Source organism: Lithobates pipiens, unplaced genomic scaffold, assembly GCF_037356315.1.
Source record: "Lithobates pipiens isolate NorthernLeopardFrog02 unplaced genomic scaffold, aLitPip1_a1.2 Scaffold_23, whole genome shotgun sequence".
NCBI classification, from domain to species: Eukaryota; Metazoa; Chordata; class Amphibia; order Anura; family Ranidae; genus Lithobates; species Lithobates pipiens.
The window spans coordinates 286,081,008-286,106,353 of record NW_027507785.1 but is presented as its reverse complement, the minus strand read 5'-3'; the positions used below and the strand labels follow the sequence as shown (position 1 = coordinate 286,106,353).

Genomic DNA, 25,346 nt, shown 5'->3' with positions numbered 1-25,346 from the left:
TCTGCTTTTCAAAGATATTTTTCTGTCCCTGCGGTGGTGGGCGGTGTTTATGCGGGTATCCGCATCATATCCAGTGACTGCCGCACTGTCTCCTGGGATCTCATGTAATTAATCCCAGGAGTCAGTGTGGAGGTCCGGTGCGAAATCTCACGTTATTTCAACGGCGTGACGTCATTGTCATGCCAACATTTAGAATTATGCTGCTCGTAGCTGTAGCCACTGAGCATGCGTGGGATTCAGCAAGGAATGCTGGTTCCTTCAAATCGAGGGAAGGAGGAAGTGATTGCTTGTGGGCTTCAAATGCCCACAAGCAACATGACATCGGCTAACAACGATGTTATAAACAATCGATTCTATATAAAAACGGACCTGGATAAGGGGAAGCATCACTACAAGTAAGGATGTTGTTAACAAGACATAATTTTTAAACATTCAAAAAAAATAAAAATAAAATAACGTCAGTGCAGAACTGCTTTAAAGCCGAGTTCCACCCATTTTTTCATGTTCCTTGCAAAATAATGCCCATCCCGAGAACAGTCTGTAATGGCAATATTTTTTTTCAATTTTATTTCTCAATACCTTCATTTTCTCTATACAGTCCTCACTTCCTGTCACCGCAGATTTCATCATTAGGCGATTCCCCTAGGCCTCTTGGGATATCAGCGTCATCTATGCCAGAAGTCCTAGGGACGCCTAATAATTAAATTGCGTGATATTTCGAGACAGGAAGTTCTGTGTTGATTGACAGGTTTCCACAACAACAGGGTGGCAAATTCCGCCGATGATGCCATTGTTTTGGGAACCTGTAAACAACACAGTATGCCGCAAGGTTTCATCACTGCACAGGCGTGAGCCATCTGCATGGAATCAAGGAAGCAAATAGGAACGGGCTTCAGATGCCCACATCGTCAATGGTCCAATGGTCGCTGCCTGCCTACCGGGATCCTGCAAGTAATGGCAAATTTAGAATTAGGAAGAAGGATTAGGCTTACAATTGTATCCTAATTTCATTGTACAACTAGCGAGAATCACGGGGGTGCATTTTGGAAAAAATTGCCAAGGAGACTGGAGCTCCGCTTTAACATTTATCTGAATAAAACTGTTATGCCTCGTAGACACGATCGGACTTTCCAACAACAAAACCATGGAATTTTGTTCGAAGGGCGTTGGCTCAAACTTGTCTTACATACATGTAAGCCAACAATTACGAAGGTAGTGACGAGCTACGTGGTTTTTCAGCTCTTTAGCGCCACCCTTTGGGCTCCTTCTGCTAATTTCGTGTTAGTAGAAGTTTGGTGAGTGCTTTTTTTCTTGTTGTTGTTCATTTAGCACTTTTCAATTTGTTTCTGAACGGAGTTCGGCAACTAGACATGAATTGGAGGAGATAAAGCGTTATTTATTATTGGCCTTGGAGTTATTGATTTGACATTCTTTTTTTGGTTGAATAATGATTTGATTTGGTATATTTTCTATATTTTTGGATGCATAGAATGCACTTTTTCTATTGGCAGATAGCATGTCTAATTGTATTTGTTTTCTTTCTTTAATGCGTAATAAAAAAATTGTGTAGAATAATACTTGGCTATGGGGGTTATTTACGAAAGGTAAATCCACTTTGCACTGCAAGTGCACTTGGAAGTGCAGTCGCTCTAAATCTAAGGGGTAGATCTGAAAGGACGGGAAGCTCTGCTGATTTTATTATCCAATCATGTGCAAGCTAAAATGCTGTTTTTTTTATTTCCTTGCATGTCCCCCTCGGATCTACAGAGACTTCACTTCCAAGTGCACTTGCAGTGCAAAGTGGATTTTTCTTTAGTAAATAACCCCCAATGTGTTTTACTAAATGACAGTTTGGGAGTAGGCAGTTACATTTAAAAAAAATACAATGTAAAATTGACAAGGGACACCAACGTAGTTGTATCTTTGATCTTAAAAACGACTGGATAATGGTGTCATGGTAACTTAATAAAAAAACAAAAATAAAACATAATAATATTATTCTTGATATCACTAGAAAAAAAAAAAGCCTTTGAAAATTAGTTTTCAATAACTCCATCAGTATCACCAGCAAAGCAGCTTCATTATTTTCCCATTAAAGAAGAAGAGAATTGTGCGCTGCATTTGGAGATTTCATAATTTCCCGCGAATGTTAATTCTCCATTACAAATGCTAGTTGACAAGACCGACCGCTTCTGCTTCCGAGCATGCGTGTTTGTACTTTGTAATTTTGTTCGACAGACTTGTGTACACACGATCAGAAAGTCCAACAACACAAATTTGTTGGCGGAAAAATTTGAGAACATGCTAGCCAACATTTGTTGGCGGAAAGTCCGACAACAATTGACCGATGGAGCATACACAAGGTTGGACTTACTGCCAACAACCTCACATTCAACATTTCCCGTTGGAAAGTCCAATCAGGTATACGCGGCTTTACTTTTATCTAAATCTAATTTTTATTTACTGCTATTATCCCCTGGGTATCACATAGTCCCAATTCTCCCTTCTGTTCCCCTTGTGTTTTTTTTTTTATGTATACTAATGTAAAACTTGTTGATGTTTTTGTGCTACAAAATTGTCTAAAAATCAAAAGGATTCCTTTAAGAAAACAAGCATTTCTGAATATCAGGTATAATTGGCGATTATCTGCATGAAATGCAAGAGTGGAAGAGAAAAAAAAATATTTAGCAAAATATACTGTCTAAAATGCCTGGGGACTGAGCTTTTAAAAATCCAGAGAGGTATAATCCTCCCAACCAGAACAGACATCGCCCTGCATACATCATTTAAATCAGCCTGCACAAGAAATATGATGTTTCAATCAATCAGTGCCTGGTTAATGATTCAAAGGCCTAACTTGTCTTGAACACAAGCTCTTTGGGAATATTACAGAGAATCCATCTCCTTTCAAAAGCTTAAATAGAACTTTATTTCAAACACTTAGAAAAAACTTTAGCCCGGTCTCCCACAAAGCTTAAACATATGCCCAGAGGGCTCCGTATGTTAAATATTTTGAAGGATTTTCATTTAAGGAACAAGAAACGGTTTTCTTGAGATTTAAAAAAAAAAAAAGTTTCCCGCATTAACAGGCTGAATAGAAATGAGTAAAAATCCGCATCTTCCAGTATTAAAGAAGAGCCCCACTCAAAACAATGAGAAAAGTGCCCTTTTATGTAAATATTTGCATCACTGGCCGCCCATGAAAAATATTTTCTTATAATACAGATTATTGATATCTTCAATATAGAGTAGATGTTACTTGGAGCAAATGGAGGATTCTATAGTTTAGGCCTACAAGGGCAAGTATATCAAACTGGGGATTTTGGGGGTCATATGGTCATCTTAGGCCCCCTTCAAAAACTTGTCTGATGTCATGTATTTAAACGCATGTCAGGCCATTTTTTGTGTTACGGCACTGCGTTACTTTAACTGACAATTGCGTGGTCCTGCGATGTTGTACCCAAATAAAATGGATGTCATTTTTTCCCACAAATAGAGCTTTCATTTGGTGGTATTTGATCACCCCTGCATTTTTGGTTTTCTGCACAAACAAAAAAAAAAAATTGGGAAAAAAAAAACAATATTTTTATTAAAAATATACACAAGAGCGATACTTTCAACGCAATGGATGACAGGCGGCATTCCATACTGATTGGTGATAACACACAGTTGGATTATTCAACCAAATGCCTATTACAATTTATGATGTGTAAGTGTGGTTTTAAGGGGGTGGTCGTCTTGAATAAAAGTTTAAAACGGTATCACGCTATGTGGAGCCTTTTTTTACATGACTAAATCACCCTGGGCGATGAACTGTTTGAGATAAACGGACCAAACGGGAGACACCTGGTGTGTTCAAGGCTTTTGAATTACATCCCTTTGGTGAGTGTAAACCCCTAGGGGTGTGTGTTTCATGTGGTGTGGACTCTGGTGGATGGTATATGCCAGTGATGGCGAACCTTGGCACCCCAGATGTTTTGGAACTACATTTCCCATGATGCTCAGCTACACTGCAGAGTACATGAGCATCATGGGAAATGTAGTTCCAAAACATCTGGGGTGCCAAGGTTCGCCATCACTGGTATATGCCTATCAATCATTAAGTAGAGTCCTTCACCTATCAATTGAACTGTCTCATCACCTATCAATATACTACTGATTTCTCATATGTTTCTCATATGTTTTTACATGTGAATGCTGGTCATACTTAATTTATTTGATTTCTGTTTTGAGTATTGGAACTTTGTCTATATGGGCCAAGAACTTTTTTTTTTACTTACGTGTATATTTCTGTTTTATTTAGCGGCTGATTTTATGTACATAGACTTGTGTCATGTACATCATATGAGCGGTGCAATTTAGGCTTTTAGACACTGAGATTATTACAAAAATATATATACTGTGCGGGGGATGTTGGCAATTAAAAAAAAATGATTCTACGTAGTAATTTAAAATCAACATTAATAATATCAGTAACCATACATAAACAAATCAGAGGTCTTTGTGTTTGTCTGGAGTTCCCCTTTAATGCCACTTCCATTTTACTTGATGATTCCCACAGTTCCAATCACTCCTGTCTTTTAGGACCTTTCTGTCTGCAATTATGTTTAAATGGCATTCAACCGATAAATATATAAAAGTAAAAATGATGGTGAATATGCCGGGGTTTACAGTATGCAAAACAATTATGGGAGGAAGTCTCCCTGCCATGGCTTCAGTGCATTGTTAAAGCTGCTTTTATGTAACATTAACACAACAGGGTAGCAGGTGCAATACCAAGATCTGTGTTATATTTATATGAGTTCTTCTTCCCAATGAAATGTTTAACCCTAATTATTATACTTTGGGGAAGAAACTGGCTTAACACTCAGAGTTCTTTTCAAGTAGAGTACATGGCTGCCAAACGTACATTCTGAAATTTACTGGCAGACAGAAAAGCACTCCAGACAATCATCTAAATACACATACATACATATATATATATATATATATATATATATATATATATATATATATATATATCCAGTGGCACACGGAATGGTTCGGAGCAGTTCTGAAATACTCTGAATCATTTGGAAATACTCGCAAACACTCGGAAATACTCCATTCCTGAGTGTTAGCGAGCCTTTCCGAGGGTTTCCGAGTTCAGCCAAGCTGTTCTCGAGTATTTCCAAGGCTCTCTGGTGCCCCCCCCACCTATGGCCACATGCAGTATTACAATACAATAGAAGTTGATGCGGAACAAATTATCTTCATTTCCATTGACTTCTATGGGGAAACTCGCATTGATAGGCGAGTGCTCTGGATTACAAGCATTCTCCTGGAATGGATTATGCTCGTAATCCAAGATTCCACTGTAGATTATTTTTATCAAATAACAAAATGAAAAGTAAATTAACAGAAGAGTCTAAGAAGAATCCACATCAAATCCATATTTGGTGAGACCACCCTTTGCCTTCAAATCAGCATAATTTCTTCTAGGTATAATGCACACAGTTTTTGAAGAAAACTTGGCAGGTAGGTTGTTCAAATATCATGGAGAACTAGCCACAGATCTTCTGTGGATGTAGGAATCCTCAAACCCTTCTGTTTCTTCACGTAATCAATGACAGACTCCATGATGTTGAGATCAGGGCTCAGTGGGGGCCAAACCATCACTTCCAGGACTCCTTGTTCTTCTTTACACTGAAGATAGTTCTTAATGACATTGGTTGTATGTTTGGGGTCATTGACCTGCTGCAAAATAACTCCATGTGCAGCCCCAAACATCCAAGGTACCTCCACCATGCTTCATTGTTGCCTGCAGGCACTTATTGTATCGCTTTCCAGCCCTTTGGCGAACAAACTGCCTCCTGCTGCTAACATTTTTCTGCACCCGGGTTCCTCTACAAAGGACAGGGAAACAAGGCTAACTATGAGTCAACTATGCACAAAAACATAGGGACTGGGGTGCAGAAAAATGGCAGCAGGTGCTCCGGACTGATCAGTCCCATTTTGAAATATTTGGCTGTAGCAGGGGGCAGTTTGCAGAACTGTGTGACTTTCAAACTTGGATACAGAATACACATTCTGTGTCAAGTAAAGAGCATTTGAATACACTATGTACAGTATTTGATTTGTGTATTACACTGTTTGCTTGGAGTTCAGTTTTAAACAATATCACAAAAAAAAAATGTAAAAACAAATGCACCAATATTTTTAAAAAATTGTGATATTCACCATTACAAGAAAAGGATTAACATACACAAACATAATTTAATAACCCATAAATAAAGTTAATTTATAAACTATTGCCTAATGTTTGTGTTATGTTATGTTATGTTATGTTATGTTATGTTAATACTTTTCTTATAACAGTGAATATCACAATGTTTAAATATTGGTGGATTTGTTTTCTCTTTAGATTGGGATATAGTGCTGCCTTTATGTTTTTTTGGTTTTTTTTTTTTTTTGTGATATTACAGATATCTGTTATAACTAGATATTAGGATACAGTAGCTGCTTTATTTATCCCTCCTTTTTGTGGTGAGCACCGTTTTCCCTTACTTTTTTCATCAGTTTTTGCTTCACTTTTATGCGTTTTTTTGGTGCACTACAGTTCATTTAACATGGTTTCCTATGGGACATGTCCACATCTATGCTTTTTTCAGCCACTGCATTTTTGGAAAGGGTCAGAGGCTTTTTAAAACACAAAACAGTTTTTTTTTGCTTTTTTGGTTCAATAGACTTCAATGGAAAAACTGCAAAAAAAGCATACGGTTTTGCCGTGTTTTTGCCACAATGTTGCCACGGTTCGCGGTTTTAATCTGCCAAAAAAAAGTGTAGCACCTTTGTTTGGTGTTAAAGTGTAGGTAAAGTTGCTGCCAGCCAAGCCTGTCTGTGTTTTTTTTTGGGTTGGGCAGAGATCCAGGGAGAGCTGGATGACTCACAGGCAGCATCACTGAGACCTCCCACCTATTTAGAATGTACTGGAGCCCTCTAGAAAGATGGGAGGGGAAGTAAGGTGGAGTTGGCTGGAGTATTATGAGGGCCCTGACCAATCCCCAACTTGGGGCCTTTGAGAAAGCTCCCCAGTCTTGGGGGGGGGGAGTGTGACCATTGGCTTGGGCTCGTGTGCGCACATGGCCTTCCTGAAACCACAGGAGGCACTGGGAGCAAGAAGGACAGCGAGAGAACACTGCTGGGCAAGTCTCCAGGAGGAACAGGAATAGTCAAGAGCGCTGGTGAGTAGCACACAGTCAGGAGGACTGGGAGGCACACCTGAGATGTGGATGAGGACCGAGATGGAGCAGTCTGGGATTGGTGCAAAGGCAGTGGAATGGGGCAGCCGCAGCCAGGAAGGGTGGCAGTGCCTAAAGAGGCGGTACTGGAATCAGTAGCCACATGTAGGACAGCTAGCACTAAGGACTAACATTTTTTTTTTTTGCTACACCATAGGGGCCTGGGGTCTCTGCCTACAAAGGGCATTTGCTTTGGGCCTGAAAGAGCCAGTGTGCCTGGCTGTGCAGGCTGGGAGATGAACCACATTCACCAGCGGCCCCTAAAAAAGCATTAACCACTTACCGTATATACTCGAGTATAAGCCGAGATTTTCAGCCTCTTTTTTGAGGCTGAAAGTGCCCCCCTCGGCTTATACTCGAGTCATCGCTGTCTGCCTGCTCGATCAGCGTGTCGAGCAGACAGACAGCGGCCATTCTATTCTAATTCAAAAGCCGCGCCTCCGGCTCCGCCTTCGCCTGTGATAGGCGGAACACTGAATTTCCCAGCAGCCTGTGTTCCGCCTATCACGGACATCCGCTCATCCTCGTACTACGGACGAGGATGAAAGGATGGCCGTGATAGGCGGAACACAGACTGCTGGGAAATTGTGTTCCGCCTATCACAGACAGGGAGGCGCGGCATTTGAACAGGAAAATGGGCGCCGACGAAGAGCGGTGATCCTGGGACGGGACCGGACGGAGGCTCGGCTCGGCTCGGGACGGGACGGGACCGGACGGAGTCTCGGGACGGGACGGGACCGGACCGGACGGAGGCTCGGCTCGGGACGGGACGGGACCGGACGGAGGCTCGGGACCGGACGGAGGCTGGGGACACAGGTAGGCTGGACACACAAGGCCTCACACACACACACACACACACACACACACACACACACACACACACACACACACACACACACACACACACACACACACACACACGGATGGACACACACACAGGGATGGATGGATGGATGGATGGACGGACACACACACAGGGATGGATGGATGGATGGACACACACACACACACAGGGATGGATGGATGGATGGACACACACACACACAGGGATGGATGGATGGATGGATGGACACACACACAGGGATGGATGGATGGATGGACACACACACAGGGATGGACAGGCATATCTCACCCTCGGCTTATACACGAGTCAATATGTTTCCCAGTTTTTTGGGGGTAAATTGGGGGCCTCGGCTTATACTCGGGTCGGCCTATACTCGAGTATATACGGTAAGTCCCGGACTATTTTGCTGGCTTAAGACTAGAGCACTTTTTGCGATTCCGCACTGCAACATTTTCTGTTCAATATTTTTTATTAATATAAAGAAATGCAAAGTAATACAAAGTATGCAATTAGTACATCGGTATTTTCAAATACAACAGTAAAAAAAAAGAAAAAAAAAGAAGAAATACAAAGTTATAAGGGGAAAAGAACAGTATATAGATTGCAGTAGCAGTACTAATCCAAGACATAATGAATAAGTGGGGTAGCACCCTGCTCCAGGTACCCCAAATGGGAACACACTGTACACAGGATCAAGGTGCTAACCCTGACAGTAGGGAGGGAGTGGAAACCGAGGAGAATAAGATTAATACCATATTCCCTCCCTGTGTTAGCAGAATGAACTAGAGATTGATATCCTAACTCTAGAAAATGGCAATAACAAAGCCAGTATAAGGTTGGTAACATGAAACACCAACTAATAAAATAGAACCACTAAGGGCGAATAAATGGTATTAGTCAATAGTGAGCAAACCGTTAGGAGGTAGGCATAGAGATAAAAAAAAAAAAAAAAGGGGGGGGAGGGGGGAGAGGTAGGGGGGCAGGGGCAAAATGAGTCTCTCTTGGATTAATGAAAGTGATCAATGGAACAAGAGTTTAGCCGATTCGTACCAGTTTAGCCAAGCTTCCCACTTGTGTGTCAGTTGAAGGAGAGAACTTTCTGCTAAGGCATACATGCGTTCATACATGCCATGTATATGTGTTTCTCTGATGACATCTGAGTGTGACAGTTGGTCAGTTGATTTCCAGTTACGTACAATGGTCAACCTAGCAGCTAGGCAGATATGTGTAACTATGCATTGAGAATTGTGGGGGTAGTTTTCGATCCCAATATTAAGTAGTGCCAGTTCTGGAGATGGAGGGGAGGCAATATGTGTAATTTCTGAGATAAGACGAAAGGTATCAATCCAAAATTGTTTCAGTTTAGGGCAGTCCCAGAGTACGTGATATAGAGTACCTGGGAGGCCACATAATCTCCAACAGTTAGGATCTGTGGATGGGTTAAATTTATGTATTTGCGATGGGGTGATGTACCACCGATTTAATATTTTATGCGAGAGATCCCACAAGTTAGCCGATTTAGTTGCCTTGAAGGTGGCGCTGATAGCATTGTGCCATTGTTGAGGAGAATACGTGGAATCTAAGTCTCTTTCCCAAAGTAGCATGGGAGGCAATTTTTCAAAAGTTAGTTTGCCATCTAAAAGGGCGTAAAAAAGGGAGATACCTTTGGTCGGTGAGGAGGTGTTAGATAGGTAACGCCAAGCCGCGATAGGTATGTTACGACGAAGGGATGGATTCCGTATGAGACAGTGTGATATTTGGACATATTTGAAGTAATCAGTATGAGGTAAGGAAAACTTGGTCTGTAAGGAGGTAAATGAATGTAGGTATTCATTGTCATATAGGTCTGAGACGTGGGAGATACCCTTGTGTTTCCAAGAGGAGATCTGTATGTCTTTAATCAGTATCCGTACCGTTTCTATTGGGAGAGGAATTTCGCAGGTGTGAGCAGTGGAGTGCACATGTTGAAAGAGGTATGTAAAGGCCGCCACGGATGCTTTGATCGTTGGGGATAGAGATTGGTCAGAGCGTTTAGGTTTGGGCGCAGATAATAGCCAATTGCGCAGATTTACGCCTGGTACTTGAGAGGCTTCCATAGTGCTCCATTGATTATTTGGATCAGGGGTGAACCAAGCTTTCAGTTGGGTTAAGAGTGCCGCATTATAATAGTGTCTCAAATCAACATATCCCAAGCCCCCTATGCGCCTATGTTTTATAATAATACGTCTTGCCACTCTGGATTTTTTGTCTTGCCATACAAACTTACGAAGTATGGAGTGAATTTGTGTAAAGAATGAGGATGGAATGGGTATGGGCAATGCTCTAAATAGGTAGAGCAACTGCGGGAGTTTGAGCATTTTAAATGCAGCAAGTCTGCCTGAGGGTGATAATGTAACTTTAGAGATATTGGCTAAGTCTGCAGGAAGCTCGGCTAAGAAAGGAGCGAAGTTCGCTTTGTATAGAGCAGTGGTTGTCTTAGTGAGTGAAGTGCCCAGGTATGTGATGGAGTCTGAGGACCAAGCATATTGGTAGTGATTGCGCAGGTGTTGTTGTTGTAAAGGAGACATTGCAAGGGGTAACATATAAGATTTAGTTACATTGATCTTGTAGTAGGATACACAGCTAAATGCATCAAGTAAGTTTTGTACCGAAGCCAGGGAAGAGGAAGGATTGGTCAATGTGAATATCACATCGTCAGCAAAGAGGCTAATCTTGTGTTCCCTGCTGCCCATAAACACACCCGAAATAGATGCGTGTGATCTTACTTTAGCCGCGAGGGGTTCAATTAACAAATCAAAGATTAGGGGTGAAAGGGGACACCCTTGACGTGTACCATTGGTAATATTAAAGTTAGTGGACAGCATGGAAGAGCAATAGACTTGCGCTGACGGGTTGGAATACAAGGCCATGATTGCCATCAAGATATGGCCCTGGAATCCAAATTTTTCCAAAGTCTGTTTCAAATATTGCCAGTGAACCCTGTCGAATGCCTTCTCCGCGTCCAAAGATAGGAGCAGAGAAGGCATTCGACGGGTCACCGTGTGATGAATAATATTGATCATTCGTCGGGTCGCATCAGACGTCTGGCGGCCTTTTAGGAATCCTGCTTGGTCGGGGTGTATCAATTGTGGCAGTAAATCCGATAATCTATAAGCTATTACTTTAGCATAGAGTTTTACATCGTGGTTAAGTAGGGAGATGGGGCGGAAGTTTTGTGTGGATGTGGGCTCCTTCCCTGGCTTCGGTATCGTTATAATTAGAGCTTTCAACATTTCTTGCGGGAGAGAGGCTGAGGAGGCAGCAGAATTAAACCATGGAGTAAGGTGTTTAGTAAGGATCGGATGAAATAGTTTGAAGTATTCCGCTACAAAGCCGTCAGGACCAGGTGCTTTATTATTGGGCAAGGATTGAATGGCTCGTGTAATTTCTGTCGTCGTGAATGGTGCGTTGAGTTCCTCTAATTGAAGGGGAGTTAATCTGGGTAGGTTAGTTGAGTCCAGAAACGATTGAATTTGTTGGGGAGTAGGTTGGGGTTGGTGTGGGTCGTCTTTCAAATTATAAAGAGTACTGTAATAGGTGCTGAAGGCATCAGCAATGGCTTGAGGGTCAGTCAGTTTGGCCTTAGTAATCGGATGGTATATAAAAGGGATATGAGATTTAGAAGAGTACCCTTTGATCTGGCGGGCAAGTAGTTTACCCGGTTTATTGCTTTCAGCATAAAATCTCATTTTTAGTCGTTTTTGGTACTTGTCGTGAGTTTCTAACAGTAGGGCTCTGAGATCTAATCTTAGGGCAATCAGTTTTGATTTGAGCGTTTGTGTAGGATTTTGTCTATTAAGGAGATCAGTGGATTGAATGTCTGCTAATAATGAGTTCATTCGCTGCCCCCTCTGTCTCTTATCCTTAGCTCCCAGCTGGATAAAGATTCCGCGCATATATGCTTTATGAGCTGACCATAAAACCTGTGGATCAGAAACTGAGTTAGCATTTTGTTCGAAGAAGGATATCAAGTTGTCCTGTAGCAGTTGCGCATGCAGTGGAGATTGCAGTAATCTGGTATTTAGTCTCCATAAGTATACAGAAAACTGCGCCAACCCTATACTAAATTAAAATAAATAACAAAAAATAGTGTCAAAATATGTAAGTAATTATCATTAAATGATTATAACGATAAAAAAACTTAAGTGCATAAAAAACACAGCAATACATAAAGAAAAAATAAAAGTCCAATCATGGAAAGTTCATATGTGAGTCCAGATAAGCGTTTGTGACACCACAGTGATTCAACACAATCCAAAAGCGCATAAAGTGCCCGTCACCGTATATTGAATGCGCTTACCAGAAAATAAACAAATTAGGGCGTTTGTATATATTCGATGGGTCCCATCAAAAGATATCCTCCTTTTTAGTGGGTCAGCTCTCCATCTCCCAATAGTACCTTCCAGATATTAATATGCTCCGTGGTCCCAATAGGGAGCTCAGTAATTCCCAAAAAAGAAAGGAGCTAACATGGCATAATATCGTTTGGACAGTTTATTAAAAGAAAAAAAGTAGCACACTTACATGTGGATGGATAAAATACAGCTTGTATAAACAGTACATAAAAAGCCGGCCGGCAAACAGGAGCCCGTCCTCCTCTCCAACAACGTGGTGGCGTCACTGCGTGCCCTCCCAGACGCGTTTCGTCATACCTGACGTTGTCAATGGGGAACGGGCAGCGCAGTGACGCTCCGCCTAATAAAGATACTAAAGCGTACCAAGCCTCGTTCTGAGATGCAAGGCTGGGTCCCAATACGCCATTGTAAATAATGGCAAATAGCCCTGAAACAGATACAGTCTGTCCGCTGCTAATAATGCAACGGGACAGCTTGTGATATAGATCACTAACATCCTAAGCATCGTCCGGATGTATCTAATGTTCAAAAAATGAAAAAAGGCTTGCACATACTAAAAATGACATTAGATTCAAGCCCATGCATGTTAGTGCGCCGCAGGTGCAAAATAAATATTGCACCAGCACCGCACCACCTCCCGATATATAAAAAAAGGGGACCTAGACATAAAAGGGAATTAACCCAATAATGGAATAGGCAGCATTCTATCCTGTAAGGGAGTCGGTGCAAAGGAAGCATGCTGAATATCATGTGTCCAGCCCATATATATCAATGGTCACCAAAAAATATAGGTAGCCAAAAAAGATCACATTATTCAAAAGGTCTTTTTACTATATATTGGCCAAAGAAAATACTATTAAAAATATTCCATGTGTGTGGGTTTGACGAAATAATCGCATGGAATTGTTCATGCGTATAAATCAAACCTTTTGATTGCATAGGAACAGTATCTCAATTTATGTCCAAGATTCGATCGGAAAAAAGAGAGATCCAAAAATCCAAAATTTAAAAGATATGGAATAAAAAATAAAAACTCGAAAATTTAAGATGTGTGATGTATAATGTGTAATGTATGCAAAAAATAAAAATTAAAAAATGAATATGTGTACACATGTAATGAAAATTTCATACATCTAGATTCCGTAACCCAGTCCAACATCTCAGAACTGGCAAGGCCAAAAAACTATCGTGGTACATATGAGAGACAGATTTAACCCACATGGTACATAAAAGATGTATATGTGTACGTAAATGAAACTGTCAACCTTAATATCTGGAGTGAGAAAAGAAGATGAATTAGGAATTGTCAATGAAGGCATTGACATCAGTGTCAATATTAAGTCCAAAGGGGACATAGGTTTTGAGGCGATAGACCCAAGACATTTCAAGTTTTGAAATTTCCCTCACTAAAGAACTCCCCCGCCAGTGAGGCTTGTATTTGTCAATCCCTAAAAAAAGGGTCTTGGAGGGGTCTTTGTTGTGGAATCTCAAATAGTGCTTAGACACAGAATGGTTTGGAAAACCAATAATGATGTTAGTTATGTGTTCATTAAGTCTGACCTGTAGGGGGCGTTTTGTGCGTCCCACATATTGCAGCCCACAAGGGCATTGCAACATATAGACCACTCCCGTGGTGACACATGTGATGCACGGTTTGATACTATGGTCTAGTCCAGTGGCCATACTACGAAAAGTGGTGGTCCGTCTCTGATTGCAGGAATTCAAAGAACAGACCCTACACTTTCCGCATTTATAAAATCCAGTAAGTTGGTCGAAAAAACCCCTACTCCTAACGGGAGGGTCAACAACATTGGGTGCTAGACGGTTACGTACTGACGAAGCCCCTCTAAATACCACTTGAGGTTTCTCACTGATCACATTTTTCAAGGTGGCATCGCTACTGACAATGTGCCAGTGTTTGTTTATCAGTTTTTTTATGCTCTTCTGTTGAAGAGAGTAAGTAGTTATAAAGGGGACTTTTCCCTGAAAATCGTTTACACGTGGACCCCTTTCAACTAACAGGTCACCACGGTCAATGTTGGTCACTTCATTGAGGGTTTTGGTCAAAAACTCCTGTTGGTATCCCTTTTCTAAAAATCTGGAGGTAAGTACTTCAGCCTGTACCTGAAATTCCTCTAATCTAGAGCAATTTCGTCTAAGTCTGATATATTGACTTTTGGGGACTGCTCTAAGCCAGGGAATGTGGTGACAACTATCGATAGGGATAAAGGAATTCCTATCCGTGTCTTTAAAGTTAGTTGTTAGTTGAAAGGGGTCCACGTGTAAACGATTTTCAGGGAAAAGTCCCCTTTATAACTACTTACTCTCTTCAACAGAAGAGCATAAAAAAACTGATAAACAAACACTGGCACATTGTCAGTAGCGATGCCACCTTGAAAAATGTGATCAGTGAGAAACCTCAAGTGGTATTTAGAGGGGCTTCGTCAGTACGTAACCGTCTAGCACCCAATGTTGTTGACCCTCCCGTTAGGAGTAGGGGTTTTTTCGACCAACTTACTGGATTTTATAAATGCGGAAAGTGTAGGGTCTGTTCTTTGAATTCCTGCAATCAGAGACGGACCACCACTTTTCGTAGTATGGCCACTGGACTAGACCATAGTATCAAACCGTGCATCACATGTGTCACCACGGGAGTGGTCTATATGTTGCAATGCCCTTGTGGGCTGCAATATGTGGGACGCACAAAACGCCCCCTACAGGTCAGACTTAATGAACACATAACTAACATCATTATTGGTTTTCCAAACCATTCTGTGTCTAAGCACTATTTGAGATTCCACAACAAAGACCCCTCCAAGACCCTTTTTTTAGGGATTGACAAATACAAGCCTCACTGGCGGGGTAGTTCTTTAGTGAGGGAAATTTCAAAACTTGAAATGTCTTGGGTCTATCGCCTCAAAACCTATGTCCCCTTTGGACTTAATATTGACACTGATGTCAATGCCTTCATTGACAATTCCTAATTCATCTTCTTTTCTCACTCCAGATATTAAGGTTGACAGTTTCATTTACGTACACATATACATCTTTTATGTACCATGTGGGTTAAATCTGTCTCTCATATGTACCACGATAGTTTTTTGGCCTTGCCAGTTCTGAGATGTTGGACTGGGTTACGGAATCTAGATGTATGAAATTTTCATTACATGTGTACACATATTCATTTTTTAATTTTTATTTTTTGCATACATTACACATTATACATCACACATCTTAAATTTTCGAGTTTTTATTTTTTATTCCATATCTTTTAAATTTTGGATTTTTGGATCTCTCTTTTTTCCGATCGAATCTTGGACATAAATTGAGATACTGTTCCTATGCAATCAAAAGGTTTGATTTATACGCATGAACAATTCCATGCGATTATTTCGTCAAACCCACACACATGGAATATTTTTAATAGTATTTTCTTTGGCCAATATATAGTAAAAAGACCTTTTGAATAATGTGATCTTTTTTGGCTACCTATATTTTTTGGTGACCATTGATATATATGGGCTGGACACATGATATTCAGCATGCTTCCTTTGCACCGACTCCCTTACAGGATAGAATGCTGCCTATTCCATTATTGGGTTAATTCCCTTTTATGTCTAGGTCCCCTTTTTTTATATATCGGGAGGTGGTGCGGTGCTGGTGCAATATTTATTTTGCACCTGCGGCGCACTAACATGCATGGGCTTGAATCTAATGTCATTTTTAGTATGTGCAAGCCTTTTTTCATTTTTTGAACATTAGATACATCCGGACGATGCTTAGGATGTTAGTGATCTATATCACAAGCTGTCCCGTTGCATTATTAGCAGCGGACAGACTGTATCTGTTTCAGGGCTATTTGCCATTATTTACAATGGCGTATTGGGACCCAGCCTTGCATCTCAGAACGAGGCTTGGTACGCTTTAGTATCTTTATTAGGCGGAGCGTCACTGCGCTGCCCGTTCCCCATTGACAACGTCAGGTATGACGAAACGCGTCTGGGAGGGCACGCAGTGACGCCACCACGTTGTTGGAGAGGAGGACGGGCTCCTGTTTGCCGGCCGGCTTTTTATGTACTGTTTATACAAGCTGTATTTTATCCATCCACATGTAAGTGTGCTACTTTTTTTCTTTTAATAAACTGTCCAAACGATATTATGCCATGTTAGCTCCTTTCTTTTTTGGGAATTACTGAGCTCCCTATTGGGACCACGGAGCATATTAATATCTGGAAGGTACTATTGGGAGATGGAGAGCTGACCCACTAAAAAGGAGGATATCTTTTGATGGGACCCATCGAATATATACAAACGCCCTAATTTGTTTATTTTCTGGTAAGCGCATTCAATATACGGTGACGGGCACTTTATGCGCTTTTGGATTGTGTTGAATCACTGTGGTGTCACAAACGCTTATCTGGACTCACATATGAACTTTCCATGATTGGACTTTTATTTTTTCTTTATGTATTGCTGTGTTTTTTATGCACTTAAGTTTTTTTATCGTTATAATCATTTAATGATAATTACTTACATATTTTGACACTATTTTTTGTTATTTATTTTAATTTAGTATAGGGTTGGCGCAGTTTTCTATTTCTGTATATCTGTTGGGTGTTATATCACATCTATTGCTGCTGCCTGTTTCACATATAGTTTATTTGTTTTCACGTTTTTTCCTAGCGGGGTATATTTTTTCCATTTGTACCAGTCTCCATAAGTAGGTCGGAGCACGTTTAATGGAGTCTTCAATGGTTAGGCTGACAGGGGAATGATCGGACCAAGAGGTCATATGAATAGTAGAGTCAGAGACTTTCTGCAGCGTCCATGGGTCTGTGAGGAAGAGGTCGATACGCGAATACGAATTATGACAGGGAGAGAAAAATGTAAAGTCTTTTTCATCTGCATGAGTGCATCTCCAGACATCATAAAGCTTTAATTCATGCAGGAGGGAGTTTAGTTCCGGGCGGCGTCTCGCAGTGTGTGAAGATGAATCTAGTGCTGGGTCAGGGGTACAGTTGAAGTCTCCACACCAAATGGTTGCTCCATGTTGTACTGCTGCAACTTTTTTGTGTAGCTTTCGAAGAAAGCGGAGTTGGTGGGTATTGGGGACATACACATTGACAATAGTGTAAGGGGCGTTGTTAATATGACATTTTAGAATGATATAACGACCTCCGGGGTCTGAAAGGCACTGGTCCTGGTGATATGTCAAAGCATTGTGAACAGCTATTAATACTCCTTTTTTTTTCTGGTCTGCGTTGGCTGTTATTACCGTATTAAAGTTTCTATTGGTACAGGAAGGAGGATTGGTGGCCAAGAAGTGCGTCTCCTGTGCACAGAGGATGTCGCATTTGGTTTGCTTAGCCAATGCCCAGAGGGAGGCTCGTTTAGCCGGGTGATTGAGACCTTTAGCATTAATGGTAACTATGGTTATAGTCATGTTGCTTATGTGAGGGACAGCTGTAATGAATTGAGGTACCTTTGGTTATGTGGAGGAGTGGAGATAGAACAGTAGTCCACGCAATCTGAGATGATCTGGATAGGAAGGTGTTTCCGGGGAGAGGGCGTCTTCGAATTGTTGTTCAGTGGACTATCAAGCGTGCAAAGACGGACCTCGGACGGATCTTTCAGTAGGAAATCCCGGACACCTGTAAAAAAAGAAAAAAAAAAAAAAAAAAAAAAAAAAGGGGGGGTAGGGAAAGAGATTTGAAGTAGGTCTGTGCCTGCAAGCGATAACTTGTCAAGTGCGGAGTGGTTCAAGTGAACAGTCAGGTGAGGATACCGAGGTGTCCCCAGGTATTGGTTATTGTGGCAAGCGATAAAAAAAAAAAAAAAACTGTAAAATATGGCGAAACTGGAGCCAAAAGAGACACACAAGAAAAAAAAAAAACCAAAAAGAACCAAAACAATTCTCAGGGTGTAAGAACGACACAGCAGTGTCCAAAAAGACAACCCTGAATGGGGGTGTAAGTCTTAACACGACCGAGTGTGAGCAGGAGTCACATCTGCACGGCCAAAGAGAAAATTGTACCCCAGCCTTTCAAATAGGTAGGACATGCCTGTGACCTCTCGGGGGGAGAGGTTGGGTCAGCACGGTGCCAGTGTTGCTCTGGTCCATAGGCAGTATGTCATTGTTAGAAGGTACTATAGCCCAATCTTGTAGTAAGCGCAGACCTTGTGAAACTGAGGAGATCACATGTTTGGAGCCTGCATGGCTGATAGAGAGTTTGGCAGGAGCAATCCATTGATATTGTATCTGGTTATTGCGTAAGGTTTTGGTAATGTTATTCAGTTGCCTACGTCTGCTCAGGGTGTGCTGAGAAAGGTCTGCGAAAAATTGGAGGTGCTGATAGGGTTCAGGTAACGTTTGTAGAGCCCTGGCTTTTTGCATGAACTGCTCTTTAATATGAAAGAAGTGCACCCTGAGGATGACGTCTCTGGGAATGGAATCCGGTAGAAACGCAGGTTTTGGTAGTCTATGGATACGGTCTATGAGTAATTCCATATTTTTTGCTTCTGGGAGCACAGATTTAAGTAAGCCCTTTGCGAACGCAGGAAGATCAGCATTTTGCACTGATTCTGGCACTCCACGAATTTTAAAATTGTTACGTCTGGCTCTGTCTTCTAAATTTGCCAATTTATCAGTCAGCCATATACCGTATATACTCGAGTATAGGCCGACCCGAATATAAGCCGAGGCCCCCAATTTACCCCCAAAAAAACTGGCAAACTTATTGACTCGTGTATAAGCCGAGGGTGAGACATGCCTGTCCATCCCTGTGTGTGTGTCCGTCCATCCCTGTGTGTCCGTCCATCCCTGTGTGTCCGTCCATCCCTGTGTGTCCGTCCATCCATCCCTGTGTGTGTGTGTGTCCATCCATCCATCCATCCCTGTGTGTGTGTGTGTCCATCCATCCATCCATCCCTGTGTGTGTGTGTGTGTCCATCCATCCATCCATCCCTGTGTGTGTGTGTCTCCATCCATCCATCCATCCCTGTGTGTGTGTGTCTCCATCCATCCATCCCTGTGTGTGTGTGTCTCCATCCATCCATCCATCCCTGTGTGTGTGTGTGTGTGTGTGTGTGTGTGTGTGTGTGTGTGTGTCCAGCCTACCTGTGTCCCGAGCCTCCGTCCCGTGCCTTGCCTCCTTGCCTCCGTCCCGTGCCGTGCCTTGCCTCCTTGCCTCCGTCCCGTGCCGTGCCTTGCCTCCGTCCCGTGTCGTGCCTTGCCTCCGTCCCGTCCCATGCCGTGCCTTGCCTTGCCTCCGTCCCGTGCCTTGCCAGGATCGCCGCTCTTCGTCGGCGCCTCGGCGGCCATTCTAAAATTCAAAAGCTGCGCCTCCGCCTTCGCCTGTGATAGGCGGAACACTGAATTTCCCAGCAGCCTGTGTTCCGCCTATCACGGACATCGTCTCATCCTCGTCCGTAGTACGAGGATGAGACGATGTCCGTGATAGGCGGAACACAGGCTGCTGGGAAATTCAGTGTTCCGCCTATCACAGGCGAAGGCGGAGGCGGAGGCGCGGCGTTTGAAGAGTAGAATGTCCGCTGTCTGTCTGCTCGACACGCTGATCGAGCAGGCAGACAGCGATGACTCGAGTATAAGCCGAGGGGGGCACTTTCAGCCTCAAAAAAGAGGCTGAAAATCTCGGCTTATACTCGAGTATATACGGTAGTTTCTTGGGCCTGGGCTTCTTGCGTATCAATTATGTCATTTATGGTGGCAGTCATAGCGTCCACATTAGTTTCCAAATGAGTGACCCTGTTATCCAGTACTGTCATTTTATTGCCAAAGCCATGCATGACAGAGAGCAGGTCAGATTGTAGGGAGCTGCGGAGAGACATTAACATGTCTTTGAGGGTTGTGTCCATGACAGCCTGTCCTACAGTGGGGAAGGAGGCTATGGCGTCAGGTTGAGGGCACTGTGAGGGGACTCCAGACAATGCTTCCCCTGTGATGTCTCCCTCCCGGATTCCCTCTGAGGCATCCAGCCTCATTTTGCTTTTTGCAGGGCTGTGAGTAGTTGGAGTCCCGGGAGGGGAGCGAGAGTAATCCCCCGCTGTAGAGGCACTTACCAGAGCAGCCTCCGTTGTTGCGTGACATTCGTTTCTGCGGGGAGGGCCTGCAGACATTGCCTGTGTGTTCCTGTCAGCCGTCTCGGCGCCATCTTGGCCGCGCCGCGCGGACGGCTGGTACATGAAGGCTGTGAGTTTACGGGGCAACCGGGTCTCCTTCCGCTTAAGCGACATGTCCCTGTGGTAGTCCGGGAGCCGAGGGCTCACTATAGGCATCTGTTACCGGCTGGGGTACGCGGTGAGTAGCTGTTCGTCGCCGTGGATGAGGAGAGCTCAGAGCTCAAGCGGCCATCTTAGTCACGCGCCGGCCACGCCCCCCCTACGCCCGCACTGCAACATTTTAACTGACAATTGCGCGGTTGTGCGACGTGGCTCCCAAACAAAATTGACATCCTTATTTTCCCACAAATAGAGCTTTCTTTTGGTGGTATTTAATCACCTCTGCCTTTTTTATTTTTTGCGCTATAAATAAAAAAACGAGCAACAATTTAAAAAAAAGCAATATTTTTTACTTTTTGCTATAATAAATATCCCCCCAAAAAACCTGCACGGCGGCAATTTTAAATGGACGTTCCTCTACACTAATTTGCCAATTCATGCCATTCTGCCGACGTACATCGTCGTACACCGGTCAGGAAGCGGTTAAAAACACAAAATCCAACAGCAAAAAAATCACGTTAAAACCAAGGGTGCAAAAATGCATTGCACAAACGACCAAAATTAAACTGCACAGGTATGAACCGAGCCTTAAAGGGTAACTCCACTTTTGTGGGGAAAAAAAAGGCAAATAAAGAATAAATAATACAGCGTATACAAGTCATATTGTAATTGAATGTTAGTAAAATGTATCTTTCATTTTCAATCTGCAGCAGTTGTAATTTTCTGAAAATGCAATGCAATATGGCTACCTGGAGGTGTTCTGTACACAGAATATGCACTGAAAACCCTCCAGAAACATATTTTGCTGCTTGTGTGATTGGCTCACTGATTTTCCCAGAAGTCTGCCTAAGATGCAAGTCAGATTTCAGGCATCCCCTGCAACACAAATGTCATTTTTGGTGGGGTACTCCCAAAAAGAACACTTATAAAGGAATGCAGGCCCAGCATATTTCCTCATTAGAGCCCTGCAGGCGCTGCAGCTGATTTGATAATTATGAAACCACTCTCATTAGGCCCACTGAGCACAGGGGAACAAACAGTAATTTCTTCAGAATAACAAAAGGTAGGAATCTACAACAAAGGTTGTTATAATCCTTGCAATGGGCATAGATCACCCGAGGGGGAATGGTTTTTCTCGATACAAGTGGAGTTAAGCTTTAAGCAATGCTTGGTCACTTTCCTGAACTCCACCTGTGAGTAGACAGTAAAAGAACAGCAGGAGACTAATGAGCTTATCCCTGTGCTCATTCTGGTAACAGCATATCTGATTGGCTCCTAGTGATGCCCCTCCCACTTCCAGTATAATTTCTACTGTACAATGAATTACATATTGTTGACATAATAAATAACATTCAGGTACCCTGTTTTCCAGAAAATTAGCCCTACCCCAAGAAATAAGACCTAGTGTTATTTTTGAGGATGGCTGCATTATAAGCCCTACCCCAAAAATAAGCCCTAGTTAAAGTAGTGAAAACATGTAATCCGTTTTGTAAAAAGATTATATAATGTGCGGTGTGTCTCCTTTTGTAACTTTATTGTGGAAAATACCTTATTTACAGCAGCAACTTTATTGTGGCAAATACTTTATTTACAATGCTGCTGGGCGCTCATGTGACCCGCCAGAGATCTTCTCCTCTCTTCCCGGCTCACGTCAGCAGCCCTGGCTTCTGCAGTGCTCGCGGCAGGAAAGAAGAGCTCTGGTGGGTCACATGAGCGCCCAGCAGCACTGTAAATAAAGTATTTGCCACGATAAAGTTACAAAAGGAGACACACTGCACATTATTCTTTGTACAAAACGGATTACATCATTTTACAATGATTTTAAGGTTTAGAATTGGGATTGCAGAATGTCATAATGCTGACTCCTGAGCTGTCAGGGGACACAGGAACTTTTATAAAAAAACATTTTATTGATTATTCCAGTTTTTTTTATAACATAGAGAGGAGTAAATCACAGCACAAGCACTGTACTGTCTATCATGCTTTATCCACTTGCTGACCAGCCTCCGTCATTATACTGAGGTAAGTCGGCACATTCTCACAAGTCGGCCCTTAAAACAGCTCTAGCAGGTGCGCACAGCGGGGACACGATGGGCGTGGGCGGCGGCCGAGATGTCCACCGGCCACCTGCAATTGTGGGCTCGAGAGCCAGAACGGGGATGTGTGTGTGTGTAAACACACACATCCCCATTCTGTCAGGAGAGTAGAGACAGATCGTCTGTTCTTACTAAGTAGGAACAGCGATATGACTCCTCCTCTAGTAAGTCACATCCCCATACAGTTAGAAACCGAGCAGGGAACACATTTAACCCCTTGATCACCCCTTGATCTCCCCCTAGTGTTAACCCCTTCCCTACCAGTGACATTTACACAATAATCAGTGAATTTTTATAGCATTGATCGCTGTATAAATGTCGATGGTCCCAAAAATGTGTTAAAAGTGTCCGATCTGTCCACCGCAATGTTGCGGTCTCACTAAAAATCGCAGATCGCCACCAGTACAAGTAAAAAAAAAAATAATAAAAATGCCATAAATCTTTTCCCTATTTTGTAGACGCTATAACTTTTTCGCAAACCAATCAATATACGCCTATTGTGTTTTTTGTTTTTTTTAATCAAAAATATGTAGATTAATATATATCATCCTAAACTGATGAAGAAATTTTTTTTTTGAGGGGATATTTATTATAGCAAATAGTATAAAATATTGTTTTTTTTTCAAAATATTCAGTCTTTTTTTCTTTATAGTGCAAAAAATAAATACCACCAAAAAAAGCTAAATTTCTGGGAAAAAAAGGACGTCATTTTTGTTTGGGTACAGCGTCGCATGACTATGCAATTGTCAGTTAAAGCGACGCAGTGCCGTATCGCAAAAAATGGCCTGGTCATTGAGGGGGAAATTCTTCAAGTCCTTAAAGTGGATGTAAACCCAATGTCATCCTTTCTAAACTACTGCCATAGGGGTTATCTAGAAGGATATACATGCCTCCTGCATGTATCTTTACCTGTCAAATGTCTCCCCTCTGTCTGTTATGAGACCCGAAAAACTGCAGATTCTGTGGGCGGGTCTGTTGTCTGGAGCTCAGTGGGTGGAGTCGTGATGTCAGTAGACTATCCGCCCACTTCTACACTCCCCTTATCAATATGCATTTTCTCCTGTGTATTTCTTACACTGAACTTCTGCTATGATCACTAACATCCAGTGAAAAGACAGGAAAGTAACCACATGACTTCAGCATGCCCAATCATGCTGAGGTGTGGAACATCCAATCCTGGCAGAGCAGCAGAAGAAAGGAGTGGGAGGGAATTAAAAAATAATGCATGTCTCTTAGGCTAGTGCACGAGATATGTAAATCACCTGTCACTCCCAGCAAGGGGGAGGATTTGACAAAGTTTTTCTCTGTTTGTCAAGATTTATCTCACTGAACAATAAAAGAGGATTGCTCAGAGATGGATTGACTATTTGTGGCAAGACTGGGCTCAAATGATAGGAAATCGTATACTCTACATTATGACATCAAAAAGAAAAAAAAAATTCGGGTTTACATCCACTTTAAGTGGTTAAAGGATCAGAATTTTTTTTTTTTTTTTTTTTTTTAGGGTTACAACCACTTTAAGATTGTCCTGATGACATGACTGTATTTGAATAAATGTAGATTAACCACTTGCCTACTGGGCAACTTTAACACCCCTCCTGCCCAGACCAACTTTCAGCTTTCGGTGCTCTCACACTTTGAATGACAATTACTCAGTCATGCAACACTGTACCCAAATTAATTTTTGTCCTTTTTTCCCACAAATAGAGCTTTCTTTTGGTGGTATTTGATCACCCCTGGGGTTTTTTATTTTTTGCGCTATAAATGAAAAATGACCGAAAAAACAAAAAACAAATTTTTCTTAGTTTCTGTGACAGAATTATGCAAATTATTAATTTTTCTTCATAAATTTTGCCCACAATTTATACTGCTATATATCTTTGGTAAAAATAACCCAAATTAGTGGATATTATTTGGTCTTTGTTAAAGTTAGAGAGTCTACAAGCTGTGGTGCGAATCATAAAAAATTGATCACATCTGATGTACTGGTGGCCGATCTCATTTCTTGTGACCCGAACAAGCCAGGAAAGTACAAATACCCCCCAAATGACCCCTTTTTGGAAAGTAGACATTCCAAGGTATTTAGTAAGAGGCATAGTGAGCTTTTTGGTGTTGTCATTTTTTTCCCACAATTCTTTGCAAAATGAAGATTTTTTTTGTTTTTTATTTTTTATCCCACAAAATTGTCATTGTAATAGGTTATTTCTCTCATGTGGCATGTGTATACCACAAATAATGCCCCAAAATACATTCTGCTACTCCTCTTGAGTATTACGATACCACATGTGTGGGACTTTTTCACAGCCTGGACACTTAGAGAGGTCCAACATGCAGGGAGCACCGTCACGTGTTCTAGGAGCATAAATTAAACATCTAACTAGTTGACTACCTATTACACTTTTGAAGGCCCTGGAGCACCAGGAGAATGACACGTGACACCAACGTGGCACTGATGGCAGATGGCACTGATACGTGGCACGTGACACTAATGTGA

At 42.1% G+C, this 25,346-nt stretch overlaps 1 protein-coding gene across 3 annotated transcripts in view; it reads right to left on the bottom strand.

Annotated features, from left to right (window-relative positions):
- The window catches only part of AGBL4 (AGBL carboxypeptidase 4), a 2,901,779-nt gene that overhangs the window by 457,301 nt on the left and 2,419,132 nt on the right, over positions 1 to 25,346 (bottom strand). The window lies entirely within an intron of this gene.